The sequence below is a fragment of the Cucurbita pepo genome, chromosome LG03 (genome assembly GCF_002806865.2).
Source record: "Cucurbita pepo subsp. pepo cultivar mu-cu-16 chromosome LG03, ASM280686v2, whole genome shotgun sequence".
NCBI lineage: Eukaryota > Viridiplantae > Streptophyta > Magnoliopsida > Cucurbitales > Cucurbitaceae > Cucurbita > Cucurbita pepo.
In genome coordinates, this window is record NC_036640.1 from 6,363,061 (window position 1) to 6,373,599 (window position 10,539).

Genomic DNA, 10,539 nt, shown 5'->3' on the forward strand with positions numbered 1-10,539 from the left:
ACTTTTAGAAGTTGAAGGTCCAGACTTATTTTTGGAGGACGATCCTCGTAGTAATTTCTTGGAGATAGCAACATTTGCTTCTCCTGTTTGTCCCTTGTTTGTTAAGAGGGACTGATAAGTCTGTAGCTCATTGAGAAGAGCAGTCAAGTTATATTCTATTTTGTTCATAACCACATTGGTGCGGAACTGGAAGAAGCTCTTCGGAAGAGACATCATGATAAAACTGACTTGACTCTTCTCATCAATGACAGCTTCATTTTCTTCTGCCACATTGAAATGGACCATCATGTCCAAGACATGTTCTCTAACTGAGGTCCCTTCTTTCATACGACAGTTGTAAATGTATTTTATGGCTTCATGTCTAAGGGAGAAGGACGGTTGTCCAAACATCCCTTTTAGAGATTCCATAATCTCTTTAGCAGTACCCATAACATCGTGTTTCTTAGCCAAAACATCAGATATGCTGGCTAGAATGTACACTCGGGCTTTGTCATTTGCCTTTATCCATCTGTCATACACATCCCAAACTATTCAATTTGCATTTGAGCTGGGGTTTGGAGGACACTCCACAGTTAAAACAAACCTTAAATCATCAATGACAAGTATTGTGTTTAGGTTTGATTTTCAAGTTGCGTAATTGTCGCCGTTTAATTTCTCAGAAGCGAGTAATTGTACTATTGAGTTTGTCATGCTGTGATATAAAGAAAATTCTATTAGTGATTTGACTTAATCCTGTTTAATCCAATCAGTTTTAGCAAATGTAATAATGTACCCAAATCATTATTAATTTGCAACAATACTTTAGTGAGTTAGAGCAACGAGGGGCAGTCAATCACTCATTCACTAAACCAAGACATTCTTGACTTAAACACTAATCCTAGAATAACTTTTGTTCCTATAGTGTTCTTAGATATCGCTGTTTTGGTCAAGAATATACCAACTCTTAGTATTTCTTCGTAAGTGTGACCCGCCATTTTCAGACCTCATAGATCGGTCCCAACAATGCTATCGAATGAAAAAAGCCAAAGTTGGGAACAGACCTAAGAAACCCTATCCATTCTGAAGTTTGCGTTGTTTCGACTCCCATGTTACGACCCTACGAATGGGTAGTTGCTCTAGGGCAACATGCAGGTGGAACATGGGAATCTCACGGTGCAACCTAGTGGTGGAGACCATAGGACGTATTTGATATACTTCCTTCTCCCACTTACTATAAATACTTTCTCTATTCACCTTGTTATTGACTCATGCAAATACCTTCCGAATGGAGGACGCTCCCAGGGCGACACGAGGCCGAGCATGAATCTCACTGTGTGAATTTTACAGAGAGCGTGAAGAGAAAACGATGTATCTTATACACCTTTTTCCTCCCACTAAGTATTTTAGATGGTTGGGTATACTCATTACTTAAGTATATTCTGGCTAATTAAATATAACTTAAGTCTAGGTGATTTTTCTAAATCTTACATCACTTAAGCATGCTCATAAAACTCGGCTAACTAAGCTCAAGTACTGGTCCGATCTCCAGGTAGTAGGTGTTCCGTAAACCGTCAACTTAAGTACCTTCAGCCTTAGACAAGATCGTGCCAGGTGAGCTTTCTCGTAACCGCAATTTTATAAGACATCGACCCCTTTTAACTGTTAAAATTGATCGTGCTCGGTTCTTAACCCTTAGTGAGCATGCACTTATCTTTATTATAGATTTTAACGTCTACCTCATTTTATGACGTTGAAAATAACCTATAACATGCTTTATATAACAATTTATATAATCATCCATTCCATGCAATAATATAACAATTTATATCTATCACTCATGGAACCCTAAGACATGCATACTATACATTATAACACTTATAACATACTTGGAATGCATGAAACATGCTTAGCCTATGGTGGGATTTTAAATCTATATGACATACTTTATGCATATACATTTTCTATTTAATTAAAACATACATTCATAATGCATAATTAATTAAACACACTAAAGTGGGTTGGTTTTGGCATTTTAAAGCAAGCAATTAACTAAATTATTACATTAATAACTAAAAATAACTTGAGCCGCTCCCGACGATCACGAACTGGACCAACCAACCCTTAAAAACGTTCAATCGGTCCCCAACGACAGAAAAAACACCCGAACCGCCTCTTCCATCCTCTTCGGTTCAGCTTGCTTATCTCTTCCATTTTCGATCAATTACAACCTAAAGTGGACTCTAATGACTTTATAAAAATTACAGACCTTTCTTCATTTATTAAAGCCCATACACCTTAGGCTTATTACAATAATTGTATCAAATGGAAGCATAAAAAAAAAGCCAAAACCAAAACCATCCACTTTAGCAACCACAAATTTCATGCATGAAATGGTACCCACCATGATCAAATTAATGTAAATAAAGTGCCTAAAACTTGCTCTGATACCAATTGATGGTGTTAATATAACACATGCGGAAGCAATTTGGATCTTAGGCACTTTTAGAACATCAATTATTGTAAATGACTAGCATGTTCATAAGTATTAAAACTTAATGAGTTTAAATACTAACCTTTTGTAGTTCAAACTCCTTTTGCCTCACGAACCGATTTCGAACCACCACTAGTGTCTTCTCCACTATTCTCCGGCCTTAGAACGGGATTGTGGAATCCGGTGAGTGACTAAACTTGGGAGGGATTTTGTATACGTGAAAGAGAGTGCTTGTGAGAGGTTTTTCATCAAGATGAAGAATCCCTTCCAAGTATCATGATCACTCTATTTAAAGAGTCAAGTTTGCATGTTCATGCAAACTTGAGATCACCAAATCTTGACACTTAAAATTCCACTCAAATGTTTGAGATTATGTGGCAAGCATGCATGTTTGAGTTAACCAAATTTTGACACTCAAAATTCCACTCAAACTTGTGGGGTTTATTTGGCAAACATGCAAGTTTGGTTAAACCAAATTTTGACACCTCAAAATTCCACTAACATGATTTTTCCATTAGATGAAAGTCAACATTTTGACTTTCTTCATTTTAATTAGATGAAAGTCAACATTTTGACTTTCTTCATTTTAATTCAACAATTAATTTGAATAATGAATTTCAAATTAAAGTAACATTAAATAATTAATTAAACTATTTAATTAATATTTAATATTAATTCAAATGCCAATCCCAGTCAATTCCGACACATAATTGATTAAGATATTTAAATCTTATTTAAATATCTCAGATTCTCTCTTTTCGTTTATTTCGTAAATAAAATAAAATTGCGGTTAAATATATCGTATATATGTAACGCATATTCCCTAATTTGAATTCGAACACTTCGAACTCACTCGTCACACTGTTCTATGGTTTAGTCCGATATGAGCTAGCAGAGGGACCTAATGGACCTATAGATCATGGGCTCCAACGATTCAAGATTAACCGATTAAACTCATTAACCTGGTTAACCAACATTCGTTAACTACTAGGACACTCCACTATAGCCTAGTAGTTGCACTCCCCTCACTATAGATATATTTCTGTCCATTTGATATAACCATGATTAGTAAGTCGATTCTTCACAGGTTTTTCGTAACTAGAGCTTGGTCAATTTACCGTTTTACCCCTGAAGTTACTTCTTGTTTATTATGTCTCACTGATCCTCTAATGAACAATTGGTTTGGGGTCCAACCAGTAAACCGAATCCCTCTCAGGCCAATGAGAGGATGGGGCCCCTTGTTCAAGACCTGGAGTCAATGCTTAAGGAAACTACCTCTCTTCTATCCCTAAAAGTGGGTTGAAGCGAATTCCTTCTTACACCCCACGTCCCCAGCCATTCACCCAGTCTTACCCCTGAAATGGGAGGCCTATTGAGTCGGCGAACTAGAGCCACTCTCACCCATACAAATCTAAGGATAATTCTGAATAAGCAGGAGTTCATGGTTAGCTCAGGATTAAAACCGAGTTACCTAGGTTATCGAATGAAAAGAAAATTAGTCTCAACAGTAAACGACATTATAAAGTGAGAGTTGTTTTCTTCATGGTCCGATCTTATGCAATACTCTTTGCATAGGATGCCCCCACTTACATGTCTCCACATGTACAATTTAGTGATCACATTGTTTATATCATATACAAAAGTAGGCCGCATCCATAGTGTCCCCAGAATAAGGAACTCAGCCTTATCCTTATACTATAGATCATTTGACTATTGAACTTGATCCACTCTTATGTCTCTACATATAGTTCAAGTAATGATACTATAGCCAGAGTGTTCTTAGTTTATTGGATTTAGATTAATGATCGTAAAGTTCACTTTATTCAATAACAATATTTTTTGAATAAACAACAATAATAACTTTATTGAAAATAGAATATGTTTTTTGTTTACAAACTATGAGTTTTAGGACATAAAACCCAACAGGATTTAGAGGGACCTCATGCATATTGTATGTTCATAAGCATAGGGCTACTTCCCCTAGAGATGATGAGTGTGGACGCGCACAGGTGCGACCACACACAAATGAGGGTGTTCATGAGGCGCATGACACTATGGGGTTCTGCTGACCTCCGAATGTCGCTACAGATTAGCTTGACCAGAGGATCCAGGGGGTGTGTGAGCGCCCTGGGGATTCACACTCGCACGTGTGAGTCGTGTGTAGGGAAGTACTACACATCCAATTTGTCCAAGACTGGAGGACCCATAAGATGATTAGAGATAGATCCCTAAATCATGATTGCATGTGTTTGCATTTGCATGACCCCTATAGTGGGGCCACTTACTGAGTATTCTTTGAAATACTCAGGCCGTGTGCTACATCATTTTTCAGGTAAAGGCAAGGCGCACTTGCACGGAGGATGGCGACATCGCGAGCAGAGACTGTGGCACGTGCATAGGGTAGACTCATATTTAAATTCTTAGTATTAAGTTAGAATAGTTGTTTTGCATTCTATTATTTTAAATTATTTTGTATTTGTTTTTATTTTCTCTAAATTTTAGTATTTTGTATTTAAACACGTAAGACCATGGCTGTGTTTTCCAAAGAAGAAGTTGTTTTAAACATTTTTCGAAGTTTACGTTATAAATGATGTTCATGTAAGAGTTATATTTCCGCATTATAGATGAGCATGAGACGTTAGTGGCGNTAAGAGTTATATTTCCGCATTATCTATGAGCATGAGACGTTAGTAGCGACTCTAGATATGTGAAAATTTAGGGTCGTTACACATAGGATAGTGGTATTTATTTTCTTAGACTTAGGCTAGAATAAGATGTTTTTAACTTAAACACTTATTTATTTTATTTCGGGTCTTTTGTTGTGTCATTTTAAAGATGTTTTCAAAACACGTAAGTTCATGGCGGTGTTTTAAGATAAATGATATGTATTATGGAATTTAGATGAAGTCTTCCGCATCTAATGTTTAGGTGTATACAGTAGCGACCTTAAATCAAGTAGAAAATTCCGGGTAGTTACACTTGTTTTATGAGATCTTCCTATTTCATTAGATTTTCAAATTGTTTTTAGATATTATTAAAGAACTAAAAAAAATAAGAATAAGAATGGGATGCCATAGACGACACTTTTCGGTACATTTTCAACTATCGCTAAAATTATACATTTTCATTGTTAATGTTTTTTATGCTCATGTTAGTTCTCTAATTATTGAAAACCCATAACCATAATAATTGTAGTGAATCATCCCTATCAAATATTTCACAAAAGAAATAGAGGTCTTTTATCTTACCTTTTATGTTTCATGACATCTCCAAATGGTTTGTAAATACAACAAAACGAGAAAAAAAAATTGAAAATGAAAATGTCGTAGACGATACGGTTAACTAAAATTATACACTTTCCTAATACATTTTATGTGCTCATTGTTCATAGTTTTGATGCTCATTATTCTTTTTTTTATTATTATTATTATTGAAAGTCGGTTACATCAATAATTAAATTGAAACACATAACAAATAATATTTTAGAAGAAATAGAGGTGAACAGTAACAAACGTAACAAATAATATTTTAACATAAATAGAGGTCAACAGTAAAACCTTAATCTCGAGAACATTGCCTTTACATCGATAATTGAATTGAAACAACTATAACAAATAATATTTTAAAATAAATAGAGGTCGACAGTAAAACCTTAATCATCAAGCTCGAGAACAGTTTCGACCCAACCCCAAACACACAAATCTTCATTGCCTTTCCCTTTTGCTTCCGAGATTAAATAGCAGCCTTTCAACAACTTTTGTTTTGTTCAACCATGACCCCGTAATATTTACCTTTAAACTACTTTTGTTTTGTTCAACCATGACCACCAAATATCCAACCCAATGTCTACCTGGACAATGTGTCATAAATTAATAAAAAATATAGTATATCTTCAATTTTATTTATTGTCATTTTATTTACAAGCCTTGACTCATCTCAAAACTTATTATCATTTTGTTTTCACTATCTAACCTAGCCTGGCCAGTACCTACTCGATTCTACATACAAATGCTCTATTTTATTTTATTATTTTAATAAAATTGTTAAATCAAATTCCTAATTCATTAAGTTTCCATTTCAGATTTCACATTAAAAATGATCTCAATTTAGTTTGGCCAAATCTGATCACGATAAACCACAAATGGTTTTGGATCATGAGTGGAACAAACATGGGATTTGATCACAAAACAGGTTTAACGAGGAAGCCTACTTTCGAACATACATAAATTTGAGGTACAATATAACCTTCTTAATGCCTAAGAGTTCAAAAAGAAGTTCCAAACGGGACCTCCAAGTCAGAGTAAAGAGTGAGAGAGTCATCATAAAGCATTAATGAAGAATCATGTTCTTGGTTGTAAAACATCAAGTCCTAATAACTGAGATTATTATGTGCATCGACAATGGTATCACCCTTATCAACTCCAATCTTGCAAAATCCAATTGGGTTAATATCTTTATTTCTAAGCCCTTCAATTCTCATGTAATGAAATAGTGTTATAGTTAGATACAAAAAACATATGTGTTTACTATCTATCTCTAATTGAAATAAGTTGTTGCTATGTTCATTTTTTATTTGTATAAACTTTTAAAGCTTTGAGAGTACCTGAATTCAACAACATAGTACAATAATGATTATGAGACTACTCGCCTTTCAATCCGTCAAATAAGAAAGAAAAGATGGGTGTAACCCGATATTGCTTATTTAAAAACCGAAAACTTATTATCTTCTTATTCCATTAGATTATCAAATTATTTTTAGATACCAAACAACTCAAAAAATAAGAATAACAATAGGATGCCTTAGACACCAATTTCAGTATACATTTTCGATGGTCGACTAAAATTATACACTTCCAACCTATATTTTCGATGCTCATTGTCCATATTTTTTATGCTCGTTATTTGATTATTAAAAACCCATAATCACATTAATTAGAGTGAAGCAGACCAATCAAATATTTCATAATAAATAGAGGTGTTTTATTATGTGATTTTTGTTTTATATACTATAAAACATAAAAAGATAAAAATAGCAATGGGGAGCCTTAAATGGCTCTTTCAGCATTTTTTTTTTTTTTACGGTTCTCAAATTATACACTTACTTAGATGAGATCGTTATTTTAGGCTCATTATTCATTCTTTGATTATTGAAAAGCCCATAATCACAATAATGGTAATAAAACAAACCCATCAAATAATATTTCTGAATAAATAGAGTTACAAAGTAAAACCATAATCACCAAGCTATAGAACCGATTCCATAATAGCAACCCCAAACATACAAATCATAACGTTGGGCCAAATCTGCTGTAAACAGCAAATAGTTTTGGGGGATGAGTGGAATAAACATGGGATTTGATCGAGAGCAAGTTCGACAAGGAAGCCTACTTGCGAAAATCTATAAATTTGAGGTACAATATCAACTAACGCATAGTTTCAAACAGGATCTTTAAGTCAAAGTAAAGAGGAGAAAGAGTCATCATGAAGATTTAACGTTTGAAAAAGTAGTTCCAAACAGGGCGTTCAAGTCGAAGTAAAGAGTGAAAATAGCTGTTCAAGTCGAAGTAAAGAGTGAAAATAGTTCATATAAATATTTTAGTAAGAATGATTGTTTTCGTTGTAAAACAACATCAAATGGGAAGTCCTATTAACAGAAATTATTATGTGCATGAAAAAGGATGGTATCGAGCTCATAAGAGTAATCTTGTAAAATACAATTGTGTTAACAGCTTCATTTTATAAGCTATTCAATTAATACAATGAAATAGTTAGTACGAAACAAACAACATGATGTGTTTGTTATCTATCTATAATTCAAATAAGTTGTAGCTATTGTTCACTCTTACTGATTTGTATAACCTATTAAAGCATTGATAGTACCTGAAATTCAACAACATAGTACAATAATGATTATAGACTTGTCTTTACAATTAGTGAATGAGAAAGAAAAAATGTGTGTAACCCGATATTATTTTTTTATAAACCCGGTCTAACTTGTTTTATGAGATCTTGTTTCATTGGATTTTCAAATTGTTTTTAGATACTAAAAAACTCAACAAAAAAAAGAATAACAATGGGGATGCGGGACGGCAGTTTCATCATACATAACTTTCAGTATACATTTTCGATGCTCATCGTTTATTTTTTTATTATTGAAAACCCATAATGAGACATACCTATCAAATATTTACGTTTTTTTATTATGCATTTTCTATTTTACAACGTCTTCAAATTATTTTTAGATACTACAAAACTCAACAAATAAGAATAGAAATGGGGATGCCCTATAGACTCAACATACAAATGTATGCTTGGCTAGAATTATATACTTTCTTAAGCATTTTAGATGCTCATCGTTCAGTGGTTTTGATGGTTGTTTGGTTTTTTATTATTGAAAGCACATAACCACAATAGTTGTAGTGAAACAAACAAACAGATCCAATATTAATAATATTGTAAAAGAAACAGAGGTCTATAATAAAACCATAATCACCAATTACACATAGAAATCATCTTTTTGCCTTTTCCATTTTGGTTAAATCACACCCTTTGACGGGTTGTTCAACGGTGGCCCCCCAATATTTGCCGTTTACCATCAGCACAAGGCCTCGAGTTCTTGTCCTTTTATTTACATGACCTGGCCTGGCTTTGCTGGCCTGAGATGGCTTTACATATAAATGCTCTATTTTTATAAAAAAAATTGTCAAATTCCTAGTTTTGAATTTCTAATTTTATTGTTTGGCCCAATCTGATCACTTGAAACCACACAATTTTGGATTATGAGTGGAACAAACATGGGATTTGGTCGAAAGCAAGTTCGACGAGGCTGCCTACTCTTGAACATACATAAATTTGAGGCACAATATCAACCTTCCTAGAGCCCGAAGAGTTCAAGGGTAGTTCCAAACTCGGCCTCCCAATCAAAAGGAAAGAGTGGAAAGAGTCATCACAAATCATTTCGAAAAGAATCTTGTTCTTCAATGTAAAACAACCAAGTCCTATTAACTAAGATTATTATGTGCATCGACAAAGATGGTGCCACCCTTATCAACTCCAATCATGCAAAATCTAATTGGGTTATCAGCTTTATTTTATAAGCTCTTCAATTTTCAAGCAATGCAATAGTGTTAGTTCTATACGAAGAACATGATATGTTTGCTATCTATCTATAATTGAAATAAGTTGGTGCTATCTTTCACCATTTCTAATTTGTATAACCTATTAAAACTTTGAGAGCACGTGAAGTGAAATTCAACAAGTACAATAATGCTTAATACTACCTATCTTTCTCATTAGTCAATAATAAAGAAAGGATAGACAACAATGATTATGAAATCTTCAAATTGTTTTTAGATACTAAAAAGCCTAAAAGATAATAGCAATGGAGATGCATGTTACTTTCAACATACATTTGTTAGGTTGGCTAAAATTCTACCCTTTTTTTAATATATTTTGGATTCTCATTATTGCTCATTATTCATTCTTTAATTATTGAAGGCCCATAACCACGATTGAAATAAAAGATCAAAGTAAAACCATACTCAAAGGTCGGAGAAAGTTTCGAGGCAACCCAAACACACAAATCTTCCTCCCTTTTACCTTTACATTTTGCTTCCTATGCTTAAATCACATCCTTTCCACTGGTGGCCCTTTACCATAACACATGTGTCATAAATAAATAAAATATAATAACTCTTCAATTTTATTTCCTTCCAAAATTATTTTCATTTATTTAGTCGAATACTCTAATTTTTTTTTTAATAAAATTGTTAAATCAAATTCTTAGTTTTGATGCTTATTGTTTATGGTTTGTTATTTTATTATTGAAAATCTATAACCAGATCTTCTATTTCATGAGATTTTTAAAAATTGGAAAAAAAAAAATAATAATAATAAATAATAAATAAATCAGAATTGCAATTGCCCTAGGACTCTCCGGGCTAAAATCATACAATTTCATAATATATTTTAGATGCTTATTGTTCATACATGTTCATTGTTCACTTACTTATCTCATATGCATCTCGTTGAATTTCAAGTAGTCTCTATGTTATACAAATTAGAAATGG